The 16,262-nt window shown below is 43.9% G+C and overlaps 1 protein-coding gene across 5 annotated transcripts in view; it reads left to right on the forward strand.

Annotated features, from left to right (window-relative positions):
- The window catches only part of PTPRE (protein tyrosine phosphatase receptor type E), a 98,475-nt gene that overhangs the window by 6,816 nt on the left and 75,397 nt on the right, over window positions 1-16,262 (forward strand). Inside the window, exon 1 of one of the 5 annotated variants that reach the window (XM_050305350.1) lies at window positions 4,325-4,439. The exons of 2 other annotated variants lie outside the window; for them this stretch is intronic. The gene's annotated coding sequence lies outside the window, so the exon portion shown is untranslated. Of the gene's footprint in view, window positions 1-4,324; window positions 4,440-16,262 lie in introns of those variants that run through there. 2 more of the 5 variants (XM_050305351.1, XM_050305355.1) reach the window with 2 other exon arrangements.

Below are 16,262 nucleotides of genomic sequence, written 5' to 3' on the forward strand. Positions count from 1 at the left end.
CATTAATTTTAAGTCAAACTACCCGGCTTGCTGCTTCAAATGGCTTTTAAATTACACGTGTGCTGATCAATCTTGAAAAGCCCAAATTAAAAACTCGGCTCAGGGCACGTTTCAAGGCCACGGATACAACACTTAATTCTAATCTGGTTTTCGCAGGCAAACCTCCCACCTCCAGCTCTGGTTCCCGGCAGAACTGGGGGGAGAGGAAGTTGTAGAGACTTAAATGTTTCTGGGAAGGCGGAGAGGAAAGGAAAAGCTGGAAATGGGGGCTATATTTAAATAATGACCTATTTGCAATACTTAAACTCTTAGAAACAGACTTGGGGAGGTGTGATGTTGAGATAATTGGTACTGTTATAATGTGGCATTTTTCAAGGAGAAACCTCGAATCCTGGGGTCAGTTCTGGGCCCCTCATGACAAGAGGGACATTGAGGGGCTGGAGCATGTCCAGAGATGGGAACAGAGCTGGGAAAGGGTCTGGAGCACCAGGAGCAGCTGAGGGAGCTGGGGGTGCTCAGCCTGGAGAAAAGGAGGCTCAGTGGGGACCTTCTGGCTCTGCAGCTCCCTGACAGGAGGGGAGCAGGTAGGGGTGTCTGGCTCTGCTCCCAGGCAACAAGGGACAGGACAAAAGGAAACAGCCTCAAGCTGTGCCAGGGGAGGTTTAGGTTGGATATTAGGGAAAGTTTCTTGAGCAAAAGGGTTGTCAAGCACTGGAACAGGCTGCCTGGGGAAGCAGTGATATCACCATCCCTGGGAGTGTTCAAAAAGCCTGTGGAGTGGCCCCTGGGGACATGGGTTAGTGATGGGCTTGGTAGTGCTGGGGAAGGGTTGAACTTGATCTTAGAGGGCTTTTCCAGCCTAAATGATTCCGTGATTCTATCCAACTGTAAGTCCCTCTAAGTTTCACCTGAGCATGGCATGGCTTGACCTGGGATACACAATGATCTTGGCAGTCAGATTCTTCACTTTTTCTTCTTTTAATATCTTTGACTAATGAACTGCAGAAGTTTTTTAGAAGTTGTGTATGTGTGTAACTTGAACTGTAATGTGTACTGAAAAACTTTGAGAATTGCTGTACTACATCAAACTATTATCCCTTGAAATACGGCCTAATTTATCAGGATCTTCCAAGGAAGAAACCTGAATAATTTCCTTAAAAAAATCGCTGAACCCTCAAAACTTTCTCTGTAAACAGTTCTGAAAGCCCTTGTCTTCACTAATTAATACTCTGCAGGATGCTGGTGCTGAACATGTTCTTTAAGGACAGTTTTGCTCTGTCTACTGTTACTGAAATCAAATTTAAAGATGGACAGACCCTCCCTGAGCTCTTTTCCCCTGGGCACCTCATTCCAAAAGTGGGACTCTGCCATCAGTGGGAGCTGTAATCGGAACCAGCTCCGGAGCGTGGGAAAGGCAGGAACTGTCCCGATGGATGCAGTTTGCAGGACTGTGCCCAGCTGTCCAGGGGCCAGGGAAAGGGGGAACGCAATGCTTGGTCAATTTTTCAGCTAGAAATCCATTCACAGCTGTCTGTTGGTTTTCTGAGATGCTGGGATGTGCTTTTTAAAAAAATTATTACGTTTTCTTGTATTTACATTTATTTGAAGCTCTCAAATTCAGTGACTTCCACCCACTCTCCTGGTCTCCTAAAGCTGAGTATAAACCATGGTGTTGCCTTGGACTGTGGCACAGCCCCATGTCCATCCAGCAGTACTTTGGACAACTTTTACCCCTTTAAATGACCATATTATTATGCAAAGACATGCTGCAAAGTTGCTGTATTTCTGTTGATTCCTTTAACATATTTATTTTTCCACGTGTTGGTGTGTCCTGTCCTACCCTGACTCCGACCTCTTTGTCTCACCCCTTGTTGCACCCAAGTAATTAATCTTCTCATCTCTGATTGATCCACCAGGTTAGATTTTTATTAAGCTGCTGGTCAAATAACAGCTGTCAGTGACTGAGGAGTGTGACAGTTACTTCCCCAAGTTACCTGTGCTCTCCTGGAAGTGAATGCCTGAGTTCTCATCCTCATCTCTGTAATTACCATCACGTGGCTGGTAGCAGGAACAACCTCTTTGTTGCAAACACAAAGTAAGGGCCTGCTGTGGTTCAGGAGGTTTTCAAGTGTCTGGGCTCTGCTACAGAAAATGCCATCTCCTCATTTACTGCTCTCTGTGGGTGTGTTTTGTGATGGCCAGGAAAATAGAGGCTGATGTTCGAAGGTCAGGACAGCAGACCTGCTGGTGTGTTGACAGATATCTGGTAGTAGAGTTTATGGAAGGACTGGTTTGAAGACATGCCTTTTAAAAAATAGATTCATGGAAAATGTCTGTACTGTCTTTTAAAAAGCCACAAAAAGCCACAAAAAGCTAAAAGACTTGTCTTGCAAAGAATATGTCCTTTTGATAGTACTTCCATGCTTGGGGTCACATGCTCTATTAAAGATGGACAAATTGAAGTCTAAGTATTGGATTTGATGATCTCAGAGGTCTTTTTAAACCTAAATCATTCTGTGATTCCCAGGTCAGTGGGGAATAGGTGCTGTGTTGCACGTGGGACATCAGAGTTCAAATTGGCGCTGGGATATTCTGTCTTGCTCCCAGTAATGGATTATCCTCTTAACCAGGAGAATAAAAAGCTCTGTAGCCTCTCAGAGTAGTGCTGTTACATAGTGGGTGGGTGTGACCTTGCATTATTTTCCTGTGTTTGGGCCCAGGCCCAGCTGGGGTGGGACGAGGCCGTGCCCTTTCTGGCAGAGCAGGCTCAGCCCTGGGGCTGCCTCTGCGTGGGCAGTTGGTGTTTGCACCCAGAGAATGCTGGATTTATGCAGATAAGAAACGTGTATTCACACTGACTGCATTTAACACAACTGCTTTTGCCATGATCAGAATGGAAAACTTGATGGCTGAGTAAATTTCCAAACTGTTGTATCCATTTACGAGGCATATTCCTCTTCACATCAACCTCGGTGTCCTGTTTAATGCTGTGATTTTTTCCCAAGACTAACGCAATGTATTCATGTGTTTTTCAAAAGCAAATTATTTGTGACTGTCTCACATGATTAAAGCTTCTAGGAACCTAGATACATTGCCATTTTAGTAATATTACATGTATTTCCCAGTTTGTAAACTTGGGTCTGTGAGATCTCCAGCACTGTACACTGAAACTAGGAGGTTGGTTTGCTTAAGCTCTGTCTTTATTGTAGGGATAATTTGGACAACCTGTGGCCTTCTGCCCTATACTGAGTCACACTCACTGAGTGACACATTCTTGTCACACTCTCTGAGGGAAGGGAGATGGGGCAATAAACTGGTTGAGTTCCAGTGTTAGGAAATGTGTATTTTATACATCTATTTGTGCCTCAGAGATTGACTCTTCCCACCAAAAGAAACTCGTCAAAGCCAACAGGAACAAGACAAACTAGATGAGAATATTTTTACTGTGCTATTTCTAATATACAAATAACAGCAGTCACCTTATAGACAAAGTACATGGATGGTTTGAGTGGGAATAAAGCTAAAGCAAAGTGGGATTTGAAGATTTGATTAGAAGTGAAAATTCAACCTGTTCTTTAATTCCCAGAGGTGGAAGGGACTTGTGCTGGGGAACAGAGCTGTTGGGGAAAGGCAGGATGAAAAGGACCATGAATTCAGGTGAGGGCTGTGGGTGATGCCCAGGCCGAGTGGCAGATGGGCAAGGTGATGAAAATCCCACCTAAAGGGCAAGGTTTGAAAAGTGGGAGTGGGTTTGCAGGGTCCTGCCTCTGCTCATCCCCTTCCCAGGATAACCAGGTACATAGGGCAGAAGTTGCAGCTGCTGAGGGTGATGGGCTTTGCATAATTTCTGCTTTGCATAATGAGAACCTGTATCCAGAGAACACCTTGCACGTGCATCCTTCTGTGCATAAAAGACTGTGTCAGAAAAGTGATTTTTAGAGCAAGATCTGCCCTCATTTTTTAACGACTTGGATCTGGTTGTGCTGTACCTTTCACTCGGGTAACCTCATTTCCCCGCCTTTCATTTCGAGGTGCACCACGGCTTTGATGGCAGTTATTGAGAGTTGCTTCAACGTGCAAGAGTGAGGCAAAAAAGCTGAATTTTTAAAGGAAATATTGTATTTCTATGGAGTATTTTCCCCTGGAGGTGACACAAGCCCATCTGTCGATGTCTGGTAGGCCCAGCCCTGAGGAACCACAAGCCCCCATTGTGTTGGCCAACGCGCCGGGTTCTGGAGCTGAACACTGGGGCTATTCATGGGGACTGGTTCAAGGGCTCACAGCAACCTTTATCCCTGCATAGAAACCAGAATTTTCCTCAGGGACAGAAGCAACAAAGCTCAAGGGGAAAAATGAGTGTGTTCAGCACTGATTTGTTTCATCCCGTCAACGGCAAGGCTGGAGCGTAGGGAAGTCCCTCTTCCCTCAGCCAGAGGCAGGTGATAGAACTTTCTGAGTATCTGGGGCTTATGGTTGTGTTCTGTATTTGTGAGGTTTCTTTCTTTTCTCTTAATCTCATTAGGTCAGAAGGGCAGAACGCTTTTCTGAAAGATCGACCTTTTTATTATCATTTGATTTTAAAAATACTGCGTTAATTCTGTATGTATTGAGAAATTGTATCTATGGAATATAAATGAAGCAAAATACTGTGTTCTCAGGTGGAAGGGGAACTTTTTTAAGCTGCTTTCAGCGTCTCAAATCAATAATTACAGTGATACAGCACATAAATACCAGCAGTAGTACTGTATTTGCTGGGAATTGGTGGCATGTCAGAATTTGCCACTTAGGGATTTGCAGCAGCTGAACAGTAGCTAATAAATTTTCCAAGGTATTAAGAAGATTCTGTTAATTTTCAGGGCCAGAAAGAAACAACACTCAGAAAGCGCAGAGGCATTTGGGGAATTTGGAACTCCGTGTTTAAGAACTCCCGTGGGAACCTCTTAAACCCACCAGGTGTTTTGTAGCTTTTTATATCTCCCTGGAAACATATAAACAATTGCATCATGTCCCTGCTCTTTGATCAGAGTCTTTACAAACTGTAACTCTTGTTTAATTGCAACATGGGATGTTTGGTAATAGGAGTTTGGGAAATAGTTTGGGTGCTTAAAATAGCTTCAAACTCAAGTAAATATAGAATGAAATTCTAGTTGTGCTGGGATAGTAAGTAGTGGCAGTTGGGAATTGTTGTAGTAAAATTAATTTGGGGATTGCTGGGACAGCACTGTTGGTGTGTTTCTTTAGTTTGGGTTGGGGTTTTTAAAAATTTATTTTAATTATGACCAAATTTAAATAATGGAGCAAGATTCATGCTTATGACAGTCGATGTTGCTGGATCCCAAATATGAGGCATCTCTGTAGCGAATCCCCACAGCCCAAGTTGCTTCTGAATTGTTTGTCACCTGTTAATTTCATTTAATTCTTTTCTCCAATTCCTGCAAACACGTAGAAAATACATTTGTGCTGATGTGCCTTTCTGTAGGGAGACCAGGCAAACAAGGCATGGCCTGTTTATAAATGTCTGGAATGCTAAAATCATTTGTGGGCTTTGTTTCCAAGCAAACAAAGTCGGGACAATGGGGAAAGGATGTTGTTGTTGGGCCTCTGGGACTCTACCAGTGCATTTGATTTTGAAATAGCCGTTAATATATCTGACCTGATATCCTGAGCAGCAGAAGAAAATTTCAAGTGGGCAGCTAGCTTTCCTTGTTTTGGAAATGTCTCTGTTGTTGTTGTTTGAGGTTGTCTTGAGTGTCTGCCCATGAGCTTTTGGCTGGATAGGATCAGATTTAAAATCTCTTTCAGATCTTCTACTTGAATCTGAAAGAACAAGGAACCCGGATCCTGGAGGGGACTAAAATTATCTCAGTGCCTTCTGATCCAGAGATACAAATCCAAACTTTTTCTCCTTTCACCCTCAAGTAATATTAGGAAGCATTATTCTGTAGCTGCCTGTCAAAACTGGATTTTCAACTGTAGTTTCATGTTACTTGGATGCCCTGGAGCAGGCAGGGATCCCTCCGTTCCAGCCCGAAGGAAAGCACTTGAACAGCACTTCAGCAAATCAGAGCAGTTTGATGCTACCTGGGTTTAATTTAGCAGATTTGGGGCATTTTCCAAGGTTGTTTTTACAAGAGAAGGAACAACTGTCTTGCTGGGAATGCTGAGCAGTGGTTATTGTGTGTGGGTGGGCCGTGTCGGGGCGATGTTACGCCTCGTTTGGGCTCATCCCTTTGGGGAGACCTTCTCATCACTGATGTCTTCAATAACATTTTTGCTGGTAGCATTTAAAAGAAAAATTCTGCTGGCTTTCGTTTTCCCATCACAACGTTTCTGCACAACAAATGGAACAGATTTATTGCCTGTTCTTGCTGAGTTGACCTCAGTTGCCCGTAGCCCACGAGGACCAGCCAGGAGCCAACTGAGTCTGTGCAGACTCTATTTCAGCAACACTTCTGCTAATCTTGGAATAAAATATTTACTGGAATTGTGGAATAATTCATGCTATTGTGAAAATACTGGTTATATATAAGGATGTGGAGCTGCAGGAGTGAGTCCAGAGGAGAGCACGGAGATGCTCCAAGGGCTGGTGATGCTTTGCTTGAGAGCCAGACTGGGAGAGCTGGAGATGTTCAGCCTGGAAAAGAAAAGGCTTCAGAGAGACCTTAGAGCCCTTTCCAGAGCCTAAAGGGCCTCCAGGAGGGCTGGAAAGAGACTTGGGACAAGGCCCTGGAGGGACAGGACCAGGGGGAATGGCTTCCCAGTGCCAGAGGGCAGGGTTAGATGGGATACTGGGAAGGAATTCTTGGCTGTGAGGCTGGTGAGGCCCTGGCACAGGTTGCCCAGAGAAGCTGTGGCTGCCCACAAGCAGCAAAGGCCTTTCTAAGCCAATTGATTTCCAGCTCCGTGGTGTTTATAGCTGAATCCATCTGTGCAGGCTCATCCAACCACCAGTTTTTGAGGGAAAAAGTTCATCTGAAAGACAGGGTCTGTAATTTGAGCCTTTTGAAGACAACCAAGTCACAGAGAGTGTTTTCTTCATGGAAAAAGAGGCAGTCTGTGCCAAAAGCTGGGCAAAGCTCACCAGTATTTAAGGAGTAGATGAAGAGCCCATGGAGAGTCAAATCTGTCTTTCGACTTCAAACCCCTCTGATTTGTGGACTTCACTGTGTAAAAATGCATGTAATGCACTGGAAGTTATGACAGTCTGGAGGTGACAGGAGTCACTGTATTTATTGTCATCCTCAGCCCTGAGCAACTCTTGGAGATCTCAGGAGATGTATCAGCTGTCCATTACGTGTTTCAGCTTGGAATTGTAGAACTCCTTCCTCATCAGAATTTGCAAAATAGAGTCCACATGAAATCTTGTATTTTTGTAAGGGGATTGATCTATTTTCATTTCACCCTCCCACTGGTAGTTCTTGTTTTGCATCTGGATTTCTGGTTGTTTATCCAGTCCTTTGAACATGAACATCTGACGTGCTCCTGGAGCCAGCAGTAATAATGACTCAAGGAGGAATGAAGTTCACCATTTCTTTTGGGATATTTGAAGAGAAGAACAGCTGAAATAAGCAAAAACTGATGCAAGCTGGAGTTTCTGTCTCCCATATTAGACAAATAGTGGTTCTGGTTTCTACAGAAAGGGATTGGGACAGCAGCATTCAAGTAAAAAGGTCAAATCCCTGTAGCACACATCCCAAATATTCAAATGAAGGAGATGTTGTATAAATGCAAACATGAAATGCTCCCTGAGGGCAGGAACTTTTATTTATCCCCTCAGTGTTACAGAAAACAAACTTGGAACCAATTTCTGCTCCTTCAGGCATCACTGTGAGTCTCTGGGGGATGCTGTCCTCTTTCCTGCACATTTCCAGCTCTCCAAGGAAGAGTCCTCTCCAGATGGCTCGATATGTGAGGCTGGAAGTTTCTTCTGCACTGAGGCAGAGAAACAGTTTATTCACATCGTGTTTATTCTTAAAGATAAAGAAGAAAAGGCCATAGGTGAACTTGGCATCAAAACACATCTATAATGAAAATTGACAGTCATGTGGGGGGGAAGTCACAGCTCTGTACAGCAACATTAAATGACAAAACAATTAGTTGATCTTGCTGATTGATCGTGGGGTGGTTGGGGTTGAGGAAAGGCTGGGCTGGGATGAGGGTGAAGGCAACACGGAAATGTTTCCTGCTGTTGAGGTATGGGATTGTGAGAAACCCCTTGTGATAAAACTCAGTGCCTCAGAAGTGAGGGATTGTGTGTGCTTATCTGGAAGTTACCTTTCCTTCAGGCTGATAACATTCTGAGCAGAGTAAAAATAGAAATTGCCATCCAGCCCCTCACGTTATCACACTGGGAACAGGCTTTGCAGTGGCTGGAAAAATATATTCTTTAAATAATATTTAACGCAATCTATCATGTTTCTGAAGCAGAGCTACGTTATATGGAGCTGTGGAAGAGGGAATTGAAGGAAATAACTTGTTCACTCTTATCAGTGATCCCACTGTGTAGATCGTGCTCCCAGTGTCCGCTGCCTCGGAGCCGACCCCGGCAGCAGGACAGGGAGGGGGTTCATGCTCCTGTTTCCATCACACTGGGCAAAATCCTTCTGAAATCTGTGGAAATCGTTATTTTCTGGAGCTGTAGGTGGGATGACTGCAGGACCTGCCATTCCCTGGCTCCTGCAGGAGCTGCCTCACTCATCCCAGTCGGTCTTTCTGGCTTGTTTATCTTCCCTTTTGCCCCCAGGGAGCCACTATGGGAAGGAGATTTTTGGACAGGAAAAGTTACAAACTAAACAGAGAAGGCAGACAAAGGCTGAAATAAATGAATTAGCCGTGGTGTTGTTCAGCTGGTTTGAGTGAAGGCTGTTGTGGTTACACAAATGTCTTCTTCCAGTGAAAAATTAATAGCTTTCTGCCTGTTCTCAGCTACTTATTCATGCCCCTGAACTGCCATTCACTGAAGATGTGGAGTGTTATTTGTGGGCTGTTAATCACATCAGGGAAATGTTTCCTTATTGAGGGCTCTTGCTTTCCTAATTTTTTTTCTTTTTTTTTTAAAAATTTCTTTATATATTTTAAACCAGGTAGTTTGTTGGCCTGAGTGTTTTGAACTAGCTATGGGGTGTTTTCCGTGGTTATGAGGTGGCTGTGGGGTGCTTTAGATGTCTTTTGGATGTCTTAGATGGTTATGGGATGGCTGTGGGGTGTTTTAGATGGTTCTGGGGTCTTTTAGATGACTTGGGTGTCTTAAATGGCTGTGGGGTGTTTTAGATGGATGGTGGGTGATTGTGGGGTGTTTTAGATGGATGGTGGGTGATTGTGGGGTGTTTTAGATGGATGGTGGGTGATTGTGGGGTGTTTTAGATGGATGGTGGGTGATTGTGGGGTGTTTTAGATGGTTAAGGGATGTTTTTGATGGCTGTGGGGTTGGATCTGGGGTATTTTGGATGGTTGTGGGATGGCTGTGGGGTGTTTTAGATGGTGATGAGGTGAATGTAGAGTGTTTTAGATGGCTGTGGGGTGTTTTAGATAGTTATGGGGTCTCTGTGGAGTGTCTTAGATAGCTATGGGGTGTCTGTGGGGTGTCTTAGATGGCTTTTGGGTGGCTATGAGGTGTCTTAGGTAGTTATGGGGTGTTTTAGATGGTTATGGGATGGCTATGGGGTGTTTTAGATGGCTATGGGGTGTTTTAGATGGCTATGGGGTGTTTTAGATGGCTATGGGGTGTTTTAGATGGCTATGGGGTGTTTTAGATGGTTATGGGGTGTTTTAGATGGTTATGGGGGGTTTTAGATGGTTATGGGATGGCTGTGAGGTGTTTTAGGTGGCTATGAGGTGTTTTAGGTGGCTGCATTACAATGGGTGGTCGTGTCTTTATAGACACCAGAAGAAGCCAAATGTAAAGGAATGGACCAGGAGGAATAAAATAACCCAGTTATTCCTGACTCATATGAGGAGAGCTGTGCCTGTGACAGCAGGGAGGGCTGGGATGGAGCTGCCCTTTCCAAAAGCAGTGGCAGGAGGTGCCCCAGCCAGCCCTGCCCTTGGGACACAGGGGATTGGCATTGCCCAAACCCCAAATTCTGAGGTCAATCTGTTGCTTTCCCTGGACATCCCTGTTTGAGGGTGCTTTTGTACCACTGAGCTTGTTATTTCTGTGCTTCATGTGACACTCCTCTGGTTGTCCTCCTGGCCTCGGTGATGCTTTCAGAATGTCATCAAACCCCAATCTTATTTCTGGACGTCACAGATAAAGTTGTTTTCAAGATGTTTAATGCCCCAGATTGATGCAGAGCTGAGTCATCAGGTTTTGCTTCTCTTAATTTCTTAAATACCTACTTAAAGCTCTTTGATAAGAAACACACTTTGGCTGTTAAAGGAAAAAAAAATCCTCTATCCTCTGTTTACATCTCCTTCAGAATTCCAGTTTCTCCTCTGGCACCAAAGGTAGATCCAGGGCTCCTAAAGCAGAACCCAAAAATGTTTGCTGCAAACACACATCCCTTGTTAACCAGTATTTACATAAAACATGCTGACACCACTTTGGGGAGATTGAGTAGGATGCTTTCTCAGCTGCTGAGATTTGCACACGAGATGGAAGATGTTTTGATTAAAAGAAGGGGTAGCTGAATATTTTTTTCCATTTATTCCCATGTGTCAAAATCAAAGCAGCTTTTCTTCAGGCATTTTGCCCATTTTCTTTTTTTTTTTTTCTTTTTTGTTCCTCTTGTTTCAGTTGTTTGGATTGTTTTTTTTCCCCTCCATGTTGGGATTTTTGTAACTTTTTCTTAGTGGAGGAATTCAGTTATTCAGTGAGATAACTACATGTTAAAATGCCTTTCAGACAGAAATAAACACTATTACTGGGTTTAGATTCCTGTTTATATTTAGGAGGATTTGTAAATTCATTCTTTTGGTTATTGGAGAGGGAATGGTCAAGTGGGGACAGGCAGAGGGCACCCAGTGAGACCTCATCACTAATGTCATTCTGCTGTAAGAACAATAGTGAAATACTACTTATTTATTACATTTTTAACATATTTTTATAATTATTTTATTAGACATTATGACTGCAATAAATTAGTAGTTTATATTTTACTCCTACACATTGTGGCTTTTCTAATCTGGGGCCATTTCTATGATAACATTTTATTATGTGGTTCCTTAGTTTATTTTTTGAGCTGTAGTTTAAAAGCCTCCTGCCAAGGAGGAGAACTCCAACTTTTTTAATCAGTCTTGAAATGACTTTTAAAAAGCATAAACCAGAATCTTATCTCTTTTTGTTTCCCCTGGAGTGAGAAAAAAAAAACCACCTCACAAACGTTCCCTTTCTCATTTCTTTATTGTTATTTGCTCTGTGTGGGTGTGAGTGCTTCTGGCCACTCAAACTGGAGCAGAATCTTTTTTTAGAAACTAGAGCAGAATTTTCATAATAAAACCTGATCTCGTGCAGCTCCTGAGCCTCCTTTGGGGGGAAGTGAGGGAAGGAAGCTGGAATTAGGGAGGGTTGTAAGCGCTGGAACTTCAAGGATCCGCATTCTAAAAACTCTCGGCGGATTTGCTGCTGCTGCCTGGATTAGAAGATCCTTTAATTTGCTTTTAATTAAAATGATTTTCATTTATTCCAGGCCTTTTTCAGAGGTCCCAAGGCGCCTCACAGACTTGTGGTGCTGTGTATGAAATGCAAAATCCATATTCATGTGCTGCTGAGGCTTCACGTGGAAGTTAAGGATGAAAAAGAGTTTCATCCTCCTTTTTTCTTTTGGTACTCAGTTCCCCATTACAGAGGGAGTTTGAAAGCACTGGAGTTGGACATGTTTGATCTCAATGAGACTGGAGTCCAAAGTGTAAACATTGACCTTCCATAAATAGCTTATCTGAGCACTATATTTAAATAGCCAAGGATTTATTTGTGCAACCTCATTCAACTGGAGGGGAAAAAAGGTCACATAGATACCTTTCTCTTTTCTTTTCTTTTTTTTTTTTTTTCCAAAGGAAATGCACCTGTTACAGAAAATTCCAAAAGAAAAGGATAGATTAAAATGGAAACTGTTGCATAGCTTGTAAATATAGTTAGGTTATGTTAATTTTCTTTTAAATTTCTGATCTTAATACAGTGTAAGTGTTTGGAAGTGAAAAAACCCCTTTCCTAAAGATGACTTTAGTGTGCTACATTTTCTTTGTGTACTCTGGAACTACTTTGTACTCAACAGCTACTAAAGAACTGAAGAAATAGGGTCATCAGCTGGTAAAAACTCAAGGACCTGTGTTCTGGTTTCTTTCTTCTTTTTGGTTCCTTGCTGTGGAACTAGACCTGATGATCAGCACAGAAACCTGAAGGAGTTCAAGGAGTGTGGATAGTGTAGTGTCAGGGATAAACTTGATGTCCCAAATGAGGTGATGGTGACAGAGACGTTGCTGAGAGAGCAGGAGGGTGGCAGGAGCAAGGATACACAAAATGCTGAAATTTTCCAGAGACTGGAAAAGTTGCTGTGTTGGGTTTTGTTTTGGGGGGAAGCACAAATTTGAGTGGCAGAGACGCTGAGATTTCTTGTCGTGCTCTTGCGAGGTTGGGGTTGGTCTCTCCTGCCATAGGAACAAGCCATAGGACATGGGGAGGTGGCCTCAGACTGTGCCAGGGGAGGTTTAATTTGGATATTAGGGAAAATTTCTGGATGGAAGGGGCTGTCCAGCCCTGGCACAGCTGCCCAGGGCAGTGGTGCAGTCCCCATCCCTGGAGGGATTTAAAAGCCGTGTGGATGTGGTACTTGGCGACATGGGTTAGTGGTGGCCTTGGCAGTGCTGGGGATGGTTGGACTCCATGGGCTCAGAGGGCTTTTCCAGCCTAAACAATTCCATGATTCTGTGAGTTTAGACAGCTCTGAATTCAGGAAGGCCCATTTTGTGAAGCCCCACAATCTGCTGGAGGCAGAAGTTCTCCGTGGGCTTTCGCACGACGCCGGCAGTTGTGCAAGTTCAGGAACTGCTCCATGAGGTTTTAATATCTGGTCATTAAGAGGGAAAAAACAGAACAAAGTCCTTAAAAACAATACAGACATCTTTATTTCATAAGAAATAAAATTGAAAAAATGTGTCAAAGGAGAAAACCTTAAGCTCCTGCTTGCTTACAGAGTGTCAAAAATCTCAGTGTTCGAGTTCAGGGAAGCAAAATGCCATTTTTGACATTGCACTGTTGTTTGGGGATGTTACACCAGAATTGCGAGCAGCAGATTTTCTCATAATACTGGTTTTGTTTTCTGAATGAATGCAGCAGTGTTTGTTCCTACGGGGGAGTTATTCATGAGGAGTTCACAGAGCTCACCCGGGATCTGGGAGGAGGGCAGAAGGCTGTGCTCAGCAGTTTGACTGAGGATGGGATTTTGGAGGCGTTTTTGGGGGTTAACTTCTGAAACATTGTAATCTTTGCATGGATATCTAATGAACAATAAAATAAACCCCACATGATTTCATTTTCTGCAGCAGCTACAATCCTGTACCCTGCTGGCACTCATGTGCCTTGTCCAGGTAGGGTAGAGGTGGTGCTGATGGAAACTGGTTGAGCAGCAAGAACTGAGTGATCCCAGTGAACAGACAACTTTGACTTGAAGGATTTCACTCCCTAATCACAGATCACAGAGTGGTTTGGGTTGGAAGGGACCTTAAAGCCCAACCAGTCCCACCCCCTGCCATGGGCAGGGACACCTTCCACTGTCCCAGGCTGCTCCAAGCCCTGTCCAACCTGGCCTTGGACACTCTCAGTGATAATGCAAAACGTGAGTGTTTCAGGTTTGAGGCTTGTAGGTTTGTCTGATGTTTTTCCACCCTGGTTTGCCAAACCCCTTCCCCATCTCATGCTCTTAAGTCAAAACCATAAACTCTCAGTGTTATTTTCTGCTATATAACTGATCAATAAGGATGACTGGATACATGGAGGCTTGGATTTGGGACAACATTTTTAAGACACATTGTTTCCTAAAGGCAGGTATTCCTCCTCCTCCTCCTCCCTGCTGTGTCCTCTCCTGAAGCAGATTCCTGGTGGTGGAGTCTTTCTTCAAATCTGGAGTGGCTTGTTTCCAGTGAGGAGTTGCTTGCAAGCTTTCACCTGAGAATCCATGGATTTCTGTTTTGTGGAAATACCTGAGGCCACAGGAAAACTGTGTATTCAGAGTAAAGCTGATCAGGCCTTTCATTTCTTTTTCTTCCCCGTTTTTAGTGGACTCTTACCTTGAGTGAGTGTTTGACTGAAGGAGAAAGGTGGTTATCACCATTTTATGGAATCACAGTGTTCTGTTGCTCTGTAAATAATAATAAATGACTGGCTCGGGGTTGTGTTCAACTGAGACCAAGGAACAAGCTGCTGCAGGGTGATTTCTTGTGGAGTCGTAGCCCTTTGAGACAATGGATTTGGCGTCAGCCATCCACACCCAGCTTGATTAAGAGCCAGTTGATGCATTTGTGGTGAAAACCCACAACAGTTGGGCATTTGCAATGAATTTCCAGCCATCTGTATTGCATCTACTGTGTTCCATTGTTTCATCCAGGCACAGATGTTGGAAAAATGACTGAAAGGAGTGATGCTGAGCCCCAGAACAAATTGTTGTTCTCTTTGAAATGAGGATGGTGTCGTCTTGTTTTGGCTCTGGGGAGGTTGGATGAAACAGGCTTCCCAGAGGAACATCAGACACCACAATCTGCAGCTAAGTGTGGCCCCAAACCCTGCGTGAGACCTCGCTGCTCTCCATCCCTTTAGTAGTGCTACCACCCTGTGGCATTGGTGGGAATTGGGATCTCCAGGGAAATGGCATTCGTGTGGCGCTGCCTTTGGGAGCACAAACAGCATCAGAAGTGCCATCATGTTGGAAATCCAGTTGAGGAGTCATATTCTGTTTTCCTGATGTGCTGCTTCAGGACAAAAGGGTGCAGAGATGCCTGTAAATTATATAGATTTGATGAACAGCCTCATGGTCTTCCCCCAAAACAGCGTTCGCTGCTCCGATGTATTTTGAAGGCAAGGGGAAGGTATGTGGAGAGGAGATTCCTAGGATAACCCGTGTGACTGCTGAGGGGTTTGGCCAGGACAGGTCTGGTGCAGCTCCACCTCTCAGTTATAATCAGGAGTTTATCTGTGGGTTTATCTGAAGCTGGATGTGCAGTGAGTGCCTCGGCGTTGTTGTCATCCCGTTCGTGCGTGAGAGGAAGTTCCTTAATGAGCACAGAGCGAAAGCCATTTTCATAATTAGTGCTCTGAAATAAATTTATGAAACGCTGATGACTTCTCTTGGCAGTTCCTGGAAAACCTAATCTGAGGCCCAGCTTTCCACAGAAGATTGGCCCAAGTGGTCTCCAGAGCTCTTTGCCAACCTCAGCTTTCCCATGGTCAATTTTAAAGTCAGTTGGCATGTTTCTTTCTGGACTTTCAGCCATTTCAGTAGATTAAATTAATTAATTTCAGGCAGAAAAAGGTGCTTAAAAGAAACCTTGGGGAGGAAGGGGTGGGGGTGGCACATATAAACTGGATTCAAAGATTTATGGGTTTGGGGCTTTTTGAGGGGAGGTTGTGGAATTTTGGTGCAACCATGAATGCAGGGTGAGTAACCAGAATATTTGGGATAAACGCAGTTGCACTCCTGTCAGTGAGAAACTGAGCTGGGCTGTTTGTGTTCCTGCTCAAGGAGGTGCGTGGCATTTGCGAGTTCGTCTCCCTTGAGTGCTCGAGGCAAACAGTCAAAACATCAGCAATCACAGTCTGCCGGAATAACTGCAGGTCTTAAAGCATTTTATATTCATCAAGAAGCAATTACTGTTGGTTTTCTTTTTAAGATTCAGTACAAGGGTTGGATTTAGTTAATGTAGCCCTGTTTTTGTATTCCGTGTGCATCTACAACGTCCTAACAAACATCCTTAGTACATCAAAAACATGCAAAGCCTGACCTCTGAACACAGTGTTTTCTTCCTGTTTATGTTGGCCCTGGCCCTTCAGAAAATTATTTACTTTGTGATGCAGCTGATTACCAAATAAGTTCACATCTGTGGAAGCTTGTGTGAGGTAGATATTGAAACTTGGCATGTTCTGCAGGTTCTTGACCTTCCAGGAGTTCATTGAGGACTTTTGTGTGATATCATTGCCCTATCACTGGCGGACACGTGGGATGAAAATTAAATGAATGAGCTCCAGCAGGGAGCAGACTCTGGAGTCAGATCTGCCCAGCAGCTGTTCCCTGTTTGATCTGCACAAACACGAGACTGAAGGTCTTTACACATCA

The sequence above is a fragment of the Myiozetetes cayanensis genome, unplaced genomic scaffold, assembly GCF_022539395.1.
Source record: "Myiozetetes cayanensis isolate MyiCay16 unplaced genomic scaffold, myiCay2020 scf10, whole genome shotgun sequence".
Lineage (NCBI taxonomy): Eukaryota > Metazoa > Chordata > Aves > Passeriformes > Tyrannidae > Myiozetetes > Myiozetetes cayanensis.